General features: G+C 46.7%; 1 protein-coding gene across 2 annotated transcripts in view; it reads left to right on the forward strand.

Annotated features, from left to right (window-relative positions):
* Positions 1-1,842, forward strand: part of KHDRBS3 (KH RNA binding domain containing, signal transduction associated 3) — a 188,714-nt gene extending 186,872 nt beyond the window's left edge. For both annotated transcript variants that reach the window (XR_011558764.1, XR_011558765.1), the window contains exon 11: positions 1,600-1,842. The gene's annotated coding sequence lies outside the window, so the exon portion shown is untranslated. The remainder of the gene's footprint in view (positions 1-1,599) is intronic.
* The last annotated feature ends 6,833 nt before the right edge of the window (positions 1,843-8,675 follow it).

Consider the following 8,675-nt stretch of genomic DNA (forward strand, 5'->3'; position numbering starts at 1 on the left):
CCATGGAACCACTGTAATTTGTTGTTTGCAAATATAGGTAGCTCATGCTTACATACAGCTTTGTAAATTCCAGTCAAAATCAAGTAACTGATTTGTTATGTCAGGAGTTCCCCAGTCCATGGCCCGGTACTGGACCCACAGCCTGTTGTGAACTGGGCCACCCAAGTGGTAGGCAAGTGCATGCACACTCAAAGCTCCATTTGTGAATTTATTTGATCTTTTTGTAGGTGAGGTCTCCAGAACTGAACACAGTATTCCAAATGTGGTCTCACCAGCGCTCTATATAAGGGGATCACAATCTCCCTCTTCCTGCTTGTTATACCTCTAGCGATGCTTGGCTGCATAGCTAGAGGTATAGCAAGCAGGAAGAGGGAGATTATGATCCTTCTAAATAGAGTGCTGGTGAGACCACATTTGGAATACTGTGTTCAGTTCTGGAGACCTCACCTACAAAAAGATATTGACAAAATTGAACGGGTCCAAAGATGGACTACAAGAATGGTGAAAGGTCTTAAGCATAAAATGTATCAGGAAAGACTTCATGAACTCAATCTGTATAGTCTGGAGGACAGAAGGAAAAGGGGGGGACATGATCGAAACATTTAAATATGTTAAAGGGTTAAATAAGGTCCAGGAGGGAAGTGTTTTTAATAGGAAAGTGAACACAAGAACAAGGGGACAGTTGGGGGAAAGATCAAAAGCAACATGAGAAAATATTATTTTACTGAAGAGTAGTAGATCCTCGGAACAAACTTCCAGCAGACGTGGTTGGTAAATCCACAGTAACTGAATTGGGATAAACCTGGGATAAACATATATCCATTGTAAGATAAAATACAGGAAATAGTATAAGGGCAGACTGGATGGACCATGAGGTCTTTTTCTGCCATCAGCCTTCTATGTTTCTATTTATTTATTCATTTGATTTTTATGCCACCCTTTTCCTTAGACTCAGGGCGGCTTACAACATGTTAGCAATGGCACTTTTTAACAGAGCCAGCATATTGCGTCCACAATCCGGGTCCTCATTTTACCCACTTCGGAAGGATGGAAGGCTGAGTCAACCTTGAGCCGGTGATGAGATTTGAACCGCTGATCTACAGATCTACAATCAGATGTATGCGGCAGACATGCCCACAAAACCATCCCTCCACACCCCCATCCCCCAGCCGTCATTGCTGCCATGCCATGGAGCCAGGGAGATTGGGGACTGCTCTGTTATGCTACAGTTCAATTCAAAATAATGACAGCTGAAAGATGAAATATTAGAAGGTCTCTTTTCATGCGTAGCCTGCTGTTTTAAGCTTTCAGTCATAGATCATTTCTGCCAAATGTTAAAACTAAGCCTGTTTTAATTTGCTGTTCTCTCTCAATTTCCTCAAACAAATTATTACTTTCTAATTCAGTGTTTCCCAACCTTGGCTGGGGAATTCTGGGAGCTGAAGTCCAAATATCTTCAAGTTGCCAAGGTTGGGAAACACTGTTCTAATTGCTAGTTTCCATCCTTGCGATATGAAAGTTCCAGCAAAACCATCGTTATTAATTTTGAAAAATACATATCTAAAACAACTGTATGTCTTTTGCTCTGCTCTTTTCCAGGGATGTCAATCATGGATACGGACAGCTTCAAAATCCTTCCTTCACCAATGTGCCTCCAAAAAACTATAGCCAGTTCGTAGATGAAACACCAATACGATTTTTATGTTACCTCTCCCTTTACCCCCCCTAAACTTTGTAACATGAAATAGCTTTCTCTGGATTTTTGTTTTAACTCCAAAGTGTTTCATCACTTATTATTGTACCTTTGTAGACATGTAAATAAATGGGGTTTTTTTAATTAAATCGTCCTGCGCAAAAGAATCTTCTTCGACAATGAAACTTTTTCATAGATGGATGACTTCAATTTTCACCTCAACGACTCTTTAAGAATAACTCAAGTTATAGCTTCTTTCAAGCTTGCCTATTATAGAAAGGTGGTTATCTACTATTGGTGCAGAGGAAGTAAACAGAGGCAGAAAATACTTTGATTAAATGTCAACAGGCTTTCTAGATACAAAAATCACATGGAGAGAAAGGAGAGGGAACTCAACATTTAATGCCATGTTGTGGGTAGAAATTCACTTAACCAAAATCTACTCACTTTGTGTTGAGATGCACTGGATACCTCTCCCCCCTACTATTTAATATCTATATGAAACCGCTGGATGAGATCATCCAAGGGCATGGGGTGAGGTATCATCAATACGCCGATGATACCCAGCTGTACATCTCCACCCCATGTCCAGTCAACGAAGCAGTGGAAGTGATGTGCCGGTGCCTGGAGGATGTTGGGGCCTGGATGAGTGTCAACAAACTCAAGCTCAACCCAGACAAGAAGGAGTGGCTGTGGGTCTTACCTCCCAAGGACAGTCCCATCTGTCCGTCCATTACCCTAGGGGGAGAATCACTGGCCCCCTCAGAGAAGGTTCGCAGGGACCTTCTCTGTGGCGGCCCCAGCCCTCAGGAACCAACTCCCCCAAAAGATTAGAATTTCCCCCACCCTCCTTGCCTTTCGTAAGCTGCTTAAAACCCACCTCTGCCGTCAGGCATGGGGGAATTGAGACCCTCTTCCCCCTAGGCCTTTACAATTCTATGCATGGTATGTATGTATGTATGTTTGGGTTTTTTATATTAATGGGCTTTTAATTATTTCTAACATCAGACTACTTTTGTACACTGTTTTATTGTTGCTGTTAGCCGCCCCAAGTCTCCGGAGAGGGGCGGCATACAAATCCAATAAACAAATAAATAAATACCTAATAACCTAATAAATAAATACCTAATACCTAATAAATGTCTAATAACAATAACCCTGACTTCCACAAACTATACCCAGCATAAATAAGGAGAAAATGAACATTTTGCCAATCTGCAGCTCAGAGTTTTGCCATGTCCATCTGTCCTGTGCAATGGTTACTCTTCAGAGTACAATAAAGTGTTCTGGAATTCCTGGTTTTTCTAAGGACCTTCTATATTTTGTCATGATTGACATAAACAAACAAACAAAAATGAATGAATGAAGCCCATACTGATCCTCTTGTTTTTTTGGTACTCCGGTTTTCTCAATCATCCAGACTTTTAAGCTGCCATTCAATGCTCCCAAGCATTATTTTGCTAGCAGGTTAAATGAAGAATTGTACAATACTTTCTGTTGAGTCTTCTTTCTTGGGTTTTGATAGGGAAATTGACCTCTTCTGTTGGCCATTGGGTCGTTCTCCATATTTGCTGGCCTAGTTTGCTTGGACCTCTTTTACTTTCCGTATTGTTGTGGGTCACGGACCTCTAAGGCAGCAGAATCAGATGGGGAGGTAGAGTGGGAGTCGGGGCCAGCATCAAGGCAATCAGATCTCCGATGGGGATGGAGCCTGGGCATCCATCAGTGTTGGAGCCTGGGCATCCATCAGTCCTCTGGTGGAGAGTCAACAGCCCCAGGTGCGGAAATGGCTAATGAAGAGGAACAGCTGGGTCCTGTGCCACACATGCTACAGATTCACAATCACAGCCTTAGATAGTGGAGCATTGTTTTCATGTCACCCCGAGTCCTTTTCAGTAGATATTTAATTATTGGATTTCTAACAACAATGATAAAAACAGCATGTAGAAATCCAATTAATAAAACAACTAAAAACCCTCATAATAAAACCAAACATACACACAAACATACCATGCATAAATTGTAATGGCCTAGGGGGAAGGAATTTCTTAACTCCCCCATGCCTGGCAGCATAAATGAGTCTTGAGTAGTTTACGAAAGACAGGGAGGGTGGGGGCAGTTCTAATCTCCGGGGGGAGTTGGTTCCAGAGGGCTGGTGCCGCCACAGAGAAGGCTCTTCCCCTAGAGCCCGCCAAACGACATTGTTTAGTTCAGTGTTTCCCAACCTTTTTGGAGCCGCGGCACATTTTTCATATTTTCAAAATCCTGGGGAACATGGGGGGGGGGGGGGCGCTAAAAAAAGTTTGGACAAAAAAAATCTCTCTTCCTCCCTTTCGCTCTATTTCTCTCTCTCCCTCTTTCTCTCTTCCTTCCTTTCTCTCTCCATCCCTCTTTCTTTCTTCCTTCCTTCCTCTCTTTCTGTCTCCTCCTTCCTCTCTCATCTCTTTCCTTCCTCTCCCTCCCTTTCTCTCTTTCCTTTCTCTCCCTTTCTGTCTATCCTTTCTATCTCTCACCCCTTCTCCCTCTTTCATTCCCTTTCTCTCCCTCCCTTTCTCTCTCATTCCTTTCTCTCCCTCTTTCCTTCCTATCTCTCTTTCTTTTTCTCCCTCCTTCATATCTTCTTTCTCTCCCCCTTCCTCCCTCTTTCCCTTTTCCCCCTCCCTTTCTCTTCTTTTTTCTCTATCCTTTCTACTTCTTACTCTTTCTTTCTCTCCCTCCTTCATTCAATTTTCTCTCCCTCCCTTCCTCCCTCTTTCCTTTCTCTCCCTCCCTTTCTCTTCCTTTTTCTCTATCCTTTCTACTTCTTACTCTTTCTTTCTCTCCCTCCTTCATTCAATTTTCTCTCCCCCCCTTCCTCCCTCTTTCCTTTCTCTCCCTCCCTTTCTCTTCCTTTTTCTCTATCCTTTCTACTTCTTACTCTTTCTTTCTCTCCCTCCTTCATTCAATTTTCTCTCCCACCTTCCTCCCTCTTTCCTTTCTCCCCCTCTTTCTCTTCCTTTATCTCTATCCTTTCTACTTCTTACTCTTTCTTTCTCTCCCTCCTTCATTCAATTTTCTCTCCCTCCCTTACTCTCTCTTTCCTTTCTCTCCCTCCCTTGTTCTCCCCTGGGGCTGCCTGTGCCTGCCCTGCACCACCCAACACGGACGGACAGACCCCGGTCGTCGGTTCGTCGCCCCCTCCCCCCCACGGAGGGAGATCGGGCTGGCGGGGGCGGCGAATCCACCTCCCCAACCGCGCGGAGGGAAATCCGGTAGGCGGGGGGGGGCCGCGGCTCCCTGCGCGCCCCTGGAAAAGCCTACAGGGCCACCTACAGGGAACGGTGCCCGGGGCCGCTTTAGCCGCCCCCCCCCGCCATCTCCCCGCGACTGCCTGCGCCGCTGCAGCCGCGCCCCCCCCCCCCCCCCGCTCCCACCGCCAGTGTCCTCCCGCCGGGCCCCAAAGGACACTTGCCGATGACGACAGGGAAGCTTCAGCTGGGCGGGCGCTGCCGTGCCGGTGCCTCCGACCTCCCGGTTCCTGCTCAATGCCGCGGCCCAGCTGAAGCTTCCCTGTCGCCTGGGCGGGGCGCTGCGGTGCCTCTGAACTCTCCGCTCCTGCCCGATGCCGCGGTTTCTGGCGCTCTCCTGCGCGCCCCTGGAAAAGCCTACAGGGAACGGTGCCCGGGGCCGCTTTAGCCGGCCCCCCCCCCCCGCCATCTCCCCGCGACTGCCTGCGCGAAGAATGGAGCTCTCCTTCCTGCCTTCCTTCTTTGGGGCCCAGCAGGAGAGCGCCAGAAACCGCGGCATCGGGCAGGAGCGGAGAGTTCAGAGGCACCGCAGCGCCCCGCCCAGGCGGCACACCTGGCGATGTCTCGCGGCACACCAGTGTGCCGCGGCACACCGGTTGGGAAACGCTGGTTTAGTTGATGGGACCTGGAGAAGGCCAATTCTGTGGGACCTTATCGGTTGCTGGGATTCGTGCGGTAGCAGGCGGTTCCGGAGGTAATCTGGTCCCATGCCATGTAGGGCTATATATACTGAATATACAGATATACTGAATGCCTGCAACCATTCATTGCATGTTGTAGCTTCCACCCTTAATTATCTTTGTCGCTCTTCTCTGCACTCTTTCTAGTCTGAACATCTTTTTTATATTGTGGTGACCAAAATTGGATACCATATTCCAAGTGTGGTCTTACCAAGGCATTATAAAGTGGTATTTACACTTCCCATACCCCTATAAGATGAATATTATCATATGCACCATAGATTTATAAAGTGATTCTTACACTTCCCATAACACTTCACAAGTTGGGAAAGAGGCAATTTCTGGCTTCCGGGTGGGAAGAGCCATTTCCAGGCTCCTAGAGACTAACTAAAAAATAGACTAACTATCCTGGATCTTGAAAGCTTAGAACTGCGGCGCCTAAAACACGATTTAAGTATTGCCCACAAGATCAAATGCTGCAACGTCCTTCCAGTCAATGACTACTTCAGCTTCAACAGCAACAACACAAGAGGACGCAACAGATTCAAACTTAATATTAACCGCTCCAAACTTGACTGTAAAAAATATGACTTTAACAATCGAGTTGTCGAAGTGTGGAACTCATTGCCGGACTCAGTGGTGTCAGCCCCCAGCCCCCAACATTTCTCCGTAAGACTCTCCACGATTGACCTCTCCAGGTTCCTAAGAGGCCAGTAAGGGGCGTACATAAGTGCACTGATGTGCCTATCGTCCGCTGTCCAATTGTCTTTCCTTATGTCATATATCATATATTTTCCCTCCCTTCTACTTCTCTTCTTTCTTACTTTCTATCTTTATATACAGTATATTACTTAATGTCTATTCTCTTTCATTTGTATTGTATATTGGACAAAGAATACAGGTACAGTGATCCCCCGCTCGTTGCGAGGGTTCCGTTCCAGGAGCCCCCGCAACGAGCGGGTTTTCGCGAAGTAGCGATGCGGAAGTAAAAACACCGTCTGCGCATGTGCAGACGGTGTTTTTACTCCCACAGCGCTAGCGAGGAGCCGAAGATTGGGGGCGGGGCGGCTGTTTGCCGCCGGCATGGAGGGCTTCCTAGCAGCCCCCCAAACCCGGGTTGGGGGTCCGGGGGGCGCTTGGTATCGCCGGTTTTGAGCTGAGTCCGGAAGCGAATTCGCTTCCGGACTCAGCTCAAAACCGGCGATACCAAGCGGCAAGGAACGGCTTGTCTCGGCGCTTTCGAGCTGACAGCTCGAAAGCGCCGAGACAAGCCGTTCCTTGCCGCTTGCTATCGGCGGTTTTGAGCTGAGTCCGGAAGCGAATTCGCTCCCGGACTCAGCTCAAAAGCGGCGAGAATGAACGGCGTGGGCGGGCGAAGGGCGGGCGGCAGCGAGGAGTTTGCGTGGGCGGTGGGGAAACTCCTCGCTGACGCCAGCAAGAGGGGGAAGACCCAGGGAAGCCGCTGCCATCTACGCATGCGTGCCCGGTGGGACGCAGTGCTCAGAACATAGCATTGCAGGCTAACTCTGCCCATAGCCAAGAGTTTGAATCTCAGCAGCTCAAGGTTGATTCAGCCTCCCACCCTTCTGAGGTCGGTAAAATGAGAACCCAGATTTTTGTGGGCAGTATGTTGACTCTGTACACCCACTTAGAGAGAGCTGCAAACAGGGGTGGGCTGCTGCCCGGACAGGGGGGAATGAAGTGGGGTAGCAAAAATGGAGCTCCATCCTAGAGCACTCAACTTGCATTGAAAGATGTTGAAGGAAAATGCAGGGTGTCCTGCATAAGCCAAGCCCACAGTTTGGTAGTAAAAATTTTGGTAGCCCTTCACTAGCTGTAAAGTCTGCTGGTTCTATTGCTACTACTAACTGAACTCACTGCCAGAAGTTTGATCCTCATTGACACAAGGTTGACTCATTTACACTAGGTTAATAAGGACCCAAACTGCTGGGGGCAAAAGCTGGCTCTGTAGACCACTTAGGATTGCAAAGCACTGTAAACATAGAAACATAGAAGACTGACGGCAGAAAAAGACCTCATGGTCCATCTATTTTATCTTACAACGGATATATGTTTATCCCAGGCATGTTTAAATTCAGTTACTGTGGATTTACCAACCACGTCTGCTGGAAGTTTGTTCCAAGGATCTACTACTCTTTCAGTAAAACAATATTTTCTCATGTTGCTTTTGATCTTTCCCCCAACTAACTTCAGATTGTGTCCCCTTGTTCTTGTGTTCACTTTCCTATTAAAAAAACTTCCCTCCTGAACATTATTTAACCCTTTAATATATTTAAATGTTTCGATCATGTCCCCCCTTTTCCTTCTGTCCTCCAGACTATACAGATTGAGTTCATTAAGTCTTTCCTGATAAGTTTTATGCTTAAGACCTTCCACCATTCTTGTAGCCCGTCTTTGGACCCGTTCAATTTTGTCAATATCTTTTTATAAGTGAGGTCTTCAGAACTGAACACAGTATTCCAAATGTGGTCTCACCAGCGCTCTATATAAGGGGATCACAATCTCCCTCTTCCTGCTTATTATACCTCTAGCTATGCAGCCAAGCATCCTACTTGCTTTTCGTACCGCCCGACCACACTGCTCACCCATTTTGAGACTGTCAGAAATCACTACCCCTAAATCCTTTTCTTCTGAAGTTTTTGCTAACACAGAACTGCTAATGCAATACTCAGATTGAGGATTCCTTTTCCCCAAGTGCATTATTTTACATTTGGAAACATTAAACTGCAGTTTCCATTGCTTTGACCATTTATCTAGTAAAGCTAAATCATTTACCATATTACAGGCGCCTCCAGGAATATCAACCCTATTGCACACTTTAGAGTCATCGGCAAATAGGCAAACCTTCCCTACCAAAACCTTCCCCTATGTCACTCACAAACATATTAAAAAGGACCCAGAACAGACCCTTGTGGCACACCGCTTGTAACCTGTCTCTGCTCAGAATACTCGCCATTAATAATAACTCTCTGATGTCTACGCTTCAGCCAGCTG

The sequence above is a fragment of the Erythrolamprus reginae genome, chromosome 3 (assembly GCF_031021105.1).
Source record: "Erythrolamprus reginae isolate rEryReg1 chromosome 3, rEryReg1.hap1, whole genome shotgun sequence".
NCBI classification, from domain to species: Eukaryota; Metazoa; Chordata; class Lepidosauria; order Squamata; family Dipsadidae; genus Erythrolamprus; species Erythrolamprus reginae.